Raw genomic sequence first — 6,000 nt, 5'->3', positions numbered from 1 at the left:
CCATGAATGGAACAGACCCATGAATGGATCGGACTGATGGATGGATACAAATTGTTCAAAAGAAACAGATCTACAAAAAGAGGAGGGGGAGTTGCACTATATGTAAGAGAACACTATATATCTATAGAAATGCACGTGATCAAAGATAAAATCCCTCTAGAATGTATATGTATATATAAAAGAGAAAAAAAGTGACATTACCATAGGTCAGTGTTTCCCAAACTTGACAATTTTAAGGCATGTGGACTTCAACTCCCAGAATTCCACAGCCAGCAATGCTGGCTGTGGAATTCTGGGAGTTGAAGTCCACATGCCTTAAAATTGTCAAGTTTGGGAAACACTGCAATAAGTGTATATTACAGGCCACCCAACCAATCAGAAGAAATAGATTAACTCTTTGCCAACCAGCTAACAAATATATGTAGGAAGCGTACCACAATAGTAATGGGAAACTTCAACTATCCAGATGGGAGACAAACTCTGCAGTGAGTGTGAGATCAAATAGATTCCTGACCAACCTAGCTGACAACTTTGTCATCCAAAAGGTGGAGAAGAGAACTAGATGTAAAGCCATACTGGACTTAATTCTTACTAATAGAGAAAAAGTGATAGAGGCATTTGAAGTTGCCGGAACCTGGGGCGAAATTGACCATGTCATACTGGAATTTAATATAATGAAACACTAGCAACAGAAAACAATCCAACCAGTATCTTGAACTTCAAAAGAAATTCAAGAAGAAACTAAACTGAAAGACAAAAAGGACAAATACAAAAAATGGAAAGAGGGGCACAAAACTAAGGTCGATTATCAGTAGACAGTCAGAACATGCAAAGATGAAGTCAGGAAAGCAAAGGCTCAGAACGAACAAAGACTTGCAACAGAAATCATGGATAATAAAAAAGTTTCTTCCAACATATTAACTTAATTCATACTTTGTGTCTGTCTTCACACAAAAAGAAACTATAGCTAGCCCCAAAAAACACTGCAAAAGACAGATTAGAAAAAAAAATGAAAATAAGCAAGAAAATGGTAAGAGAACACCTATCCAACCTTGGTGAATATAAATCACTGGGGCCTGACAGATTACATCCCAGAGTTCTGAAGGAGCTGGCAGATATTATCTCAGAACTATTGCACAAATCTTTCAAAAATCCTGGAGCACCAGGGAAGTACATCTGCCAGTTCCTTCAGAACCTTGGGTGTAATCCATCTGGTCCTGATGATTTGAACTCATCTAGGGTGGACAGGTGCTGAAGGGACCTATACAATTTTTGACAAATGGCTGACCAATCTCCTCTCAAAAACCTTCAATGATTGGACACCCACACCTCTGTAGTCAAACAGTTCAGTTGGTTAATTGTTTACATTATCAAGAGTTCTGGGAGTTTTGAATTCTCTTTTTGGTCCCTTTTGTGGCAATGTTGATGTTGCCCTCTTAATATAGTTTGTAATCCACAGATGAATTAAAAAAATGACAGATGAGTTAAATTTGAAAAGGAAAACAAAATCCCAGCTGAAATTAAAAAAAATTAGTATCTCAGCTGAGAGTAAAAAAATGAAATGTCAGCTTGTTGTCACTGTAAAAAAAGGTTATATAAAACTAAGGATTATATAAGGTAGTCCACAAAAATTATATAAGGTAGTCCACAAAAATCCAGTAATATATTTAAAATATTTTAAAATTAAAAAATATTGTAAAAAATATTGCAGTCTCTGATCATTTGTAATCCACAAAAGAGGGTAGAGTGATAATTGCAGCCCAGGGGAATAAAATTTACTATCAGGGTAATAAGGTTTATGGTCTAGGTCAGGGGTAGGCAACCCAAAACACTTAAAGAGCCACTTGGACCCGTTTCCCACCAAAAACAAAACACTGGGAGCCGCAAAACCATTTTGATATCTAAAATGAAGATAACACTGCATATATCCTTTTTTACCTTTATTATAGGTGTGTTTGTGTGTGTGTGTGTTTGTGTGTATGTATGTGTGTGTGTGTGTGTGTATATATGTATAGGTATGTATGTATATATATACACACACACACACACACACACACACACATACACACACAGGTAAAAAAAGGATATATGCAGTGTTATCTTCATTTTAGATGTCAAAAGGGTCTCTCTCTCTCTCTGTCTCTCTCCCTCCTCCCTCTCTATCTGCCCTTGGTCTGCCTGCCACTCCTCTTCCCCCGCTCTCTTTCTTTCTCTCTCTCTCTTTCCTCTCTCTCTCTCTCTCCCTCTCTCTCTCCCTCTCTCTCTTTCTCCCCCCCTCCTATCTGCTGCTCACCTGACAAGCTTCAAGCTGTTGTCCAACAACCTCTGGGGTAGACAACCTCGTCTCTTTTATGACTCATGTACTTCAACTCCCAGAATTCCTGAGTCAGCCTAGCTGGGCTAGCTAGCTCTCTCCTGCCCTTCCTGCTTCCTGCAGAGACGCAGCAAAGGGAGGAGCTCCGCCCAGTAAGCTTTTCAGCTCCTCGGAAAACACTGTGAGTCCACTCTCTTTTACATACACACACACAAAAAAAAAACCACAAACACACACAGAGAGAGAGAGAGGGGGGGGCAGGGAAGCACAATTCCTCTCTCTGTCTCTGTCTCTCTCTGCAAAGGCAGAGGAGGCTGGGAGCCGCAGGGGAAGGCTCAAAGAGCTGCATGCGGCTCCGGAGCCGCAGGTTGCCGACCTGTGGTCTAGGTCATGGGTGTCAAACTCGTCACGTCACATGACGTGTCATGACGTATCATGTGTTTTTTCACATTGCTGGAGCTGGGGTGGGTGCGGCCTCCACATGATGCAACTGGCCAGCAGGCTGGCAGTTTGACACCCTGGTCTAGGCAGTAAAGGTTTAAAATCCTTCGGTGATACTGTAACAGCTTTTTAAAATGTTCACTCAGTTTTCTTAGCAACATTCAATATATACAAAAATTCATATTCAATTCATTCATGATTATTTAGTTAATAAAGACTGTAATCCTTATGAATTCTTATAAGTATGCAGAGGGAAAAAAGAAAAAAAAGGAAAAAACCAGCCTTGTAAATAGATTTCTATCTAATTTATTGGGGGGAGGACACTCATGCAAATAGATCTGTTTCTAATTCATTTTGCAATTCTGTCTGTGTAAGTCTGCACTATTAATGGTAAAAAGAACTATGCTGTCAGAATCCAATCATATTTCATCTTTAATTATCAAATATAGAAACTCCCAATTCTGCCTTCTTTGGATTCTGCCATAAGAGGGAGAGAAGGGGGAGAACAAAGGGGCTTTATGGCCCTCACTTCCTTTAGTAGACTTCAAAGAGCTGAATGCTGAATGTGTGTTTATTGTAACCTATTGTAACCTCAAAGCGTTAGCATCCAGAGAACATTAGCATTAACAAAGAAGAGTATTTGCCTTTCATGTAGTTATCGGAAGTCTCCATCCAGACGGAAGAAAGAAGAAACGGGGTGGAATTGTGATACTTGAAACTATCACTGGAAGGGGGGTTGATTGGGTGGGACTACTGGGGAACCCCTTAAAACCTTGAATGGGAGAGCTTGGACCCCAAGTCCTGTCTAGCACGCCTGCAACCACTTCTTCTTAATAAAGGATTCCTGTTGGAAGAATGATTCCAAGAGTTCTGTCTTCTTAAGATGCAAAGTGGGGTGGGTCCTTACATTAGACAGGACTTGCAAAATTAATCCACCTGGAAGGGAGACCCTTGACGGGGGATTTTGCAAAAAATTTACCATGTCAGACAATGGAGAAAGAGAGGGGGAAAACTCCCTGGAAAGAGAGCCGCTGACCCAGTTGGAACCTTGCCAGATGTTGGGATCCGAGAGGTCAGATTCCTCAGGAGAAGAAGTGGTGGAGACACGGGACCACAAGCCTCGCTGGTCAATGGGCGTTGGAAAGAAAAGTGAGTGGGGAAAGGAATCAAGAAAGGTGACCCTGAGACGGGGGGCCAAGCAACCAGAATGGAAGCAGGAGATGGAGAAATCCCTGCACGCAAGTGAAGAGGGAGGAAGCTGGGCACCGTACTCAGACTGGATCCTAGAGAAAGCTATTGACCTGATGAAGAGAACTCTCAGCTCCCTAGGAGAGGAGATCCTGAGCCCTACGGCCGCCCCAGTTCCTGGAGCCGCAAAGGGAGAGACACCGAGGGGGACGTGGAACCTGCAACCCAGGGGACATCTACTGATCCAGTAGCCCCACCCCCTACCGGACCACAGATGGCAATCTGGACGGAAGACACTACCACCAACAACGGAGGCACCGATCCATTCCAAGACGTCCACCGTTGGAGGTGAAATTCAAAGGGGAGCCAACACGCTTGGGTTTTTCCTAACCCAAGTCCTCAGCTACATGGAGGAATACGGGCAGGACATTCCCAGCGACAAAGCCCGCATCCGATCGTGCAATCTGCCCTGGATGGACCGGCTGCAGATTGGGTGGTGACTTTGCATGACTCCAATGCCCCAGAAACTCAGTACTTCAACCGTTTTCATGTCCTCTTTGAGAATACGATTTGAATACCCCCTGGCTGATCGCAAAGCCCGTGAAAGAATACAACGATGAGGCAGGGCAAACGCCCAGTGGCTGAGTATACACAAGATTCGGGGCCATTGCCAGCAAACTGAATTTGGCCAGAAGACATCCTCCTTGGCCATTTCAAAGACGGGACTAAACTATGATCTATATGATGCTTGCCTGCCCCGAGGGGACCCACATCGACTTGAGGAATGGTACGTCTTGGCAGAGGAAGCAGAGATCGACATATTGAAGAGGCACCGCCGAGGAAAACAATGGAGCCGCCCCCCGCCTGAGCTGACACACCAACCGGTGAAATCATCGGATACAGCCAAGAAGCAAATGAGATGTTTTCAAGTGCGGAAGAGAAGGGCATCGAGCTGTAGAATGCCGCTCAAAGGCCCCCCAGCACAACCCAGACAGATCCCAATCAACAAACCCGGAAAGTATTCAGCTAAGCCAAAAGAAACGGCCATGAGAATGATGGAAATTGCAGAAACCCCCACCTCTGCTCACCAAGGGGAAAGGACTCCAGCCTACACCACAGGGCCGGTGGATGCCTCAGATGACAGCTCGGAGGGCGAACCCCTGGTAAGTGGATGCATCACACCCATCTTCAAAACAGTGACTATATTAATCCCCCCCATGCCCGAAGCTGTGAAGGTGAAAGCCTTAATAGACTCTGGCTGTACCCGCTGCCTCATTAGCCCAACACTAGTGGGGAATCTGGGCATCCCATCCAGGAGACTGGAACAACCAATCTCATTTGGCCAGCTAGATGGATCCATAGCAGGGGGGGTGCCAGCTACCCTAGCCACTTTGCCAATACATCTCTCCCTGGGCAACCATGAAGAGGACTTAACGTTTGTGGTGACCCCAGGTATGGAATGCCCAATGATTCTAGGGATGGAATGGTTGAAAAAATGGAACCCCTGGGTAAATTGGAGGACGACAGAAATCAAATTCCCGAAGGGGGACCCTATGGACTTAAAACCCCAAGGGAGGCTACCAGAATCAAGAATAGAAAAAGCATCCATAGGAGAGGAAAAAAGATTAACAGAAATACCAGAGGAATATAGGGACCTTGCTGAAGTCTTCAGTGAGGAGAGGGCGAATGAGCTTCCCCCCCACCGACCCACAGACTGTACCATTGAATTCAAGCCTGGGGCAAAACTCCCGAAGCCCAGATTATACTCCATGAGCCCAAAGGAGAAGGAGGAAATGGAAAGATTTATAAAAAAAAACCTGGAGAGAGGTTTCATTGAGCCAGCCAAGCCTAAAGTGGCTGCCCCGGTCCTTTTTAGAGAGAAGAAGGATGGCTCTTTACGTTTATGCGTGGATTATAGGGCCCTGAATACAATCAGTGAAAGCAACCTATACCCGCTGCCCCTCATGAAAGACATGCTGTCACACCTATCGAAAGGGAAAATTTTTTCTAAACTAGACTTAAGGGAAGCTTACTATCGAGTGAGAATCAAGGAAGGG

The sequence above is a fragment of the Crotalus tigris genome, unplaced genomic scaffold (genome assembly GCF_016545835.1).
Source record: "Crotalus tigris isolate CLP2741 ecotype Arizona unplaced genomic scaffold, ASM1654583v1 scf7180000018781.216073, whole genome shotgun sequence".
Lineage (NCBI taxonomy): Eukaryota > Metazoa > Chordata > Lepidosauria > Squamata > Viperidae > Crotalus > Crotalus tigris.
The sequence above is the reverse complement of the archived record's forward strand: the minus strand, read 5'-3'. Positions refer to the sequence as shown.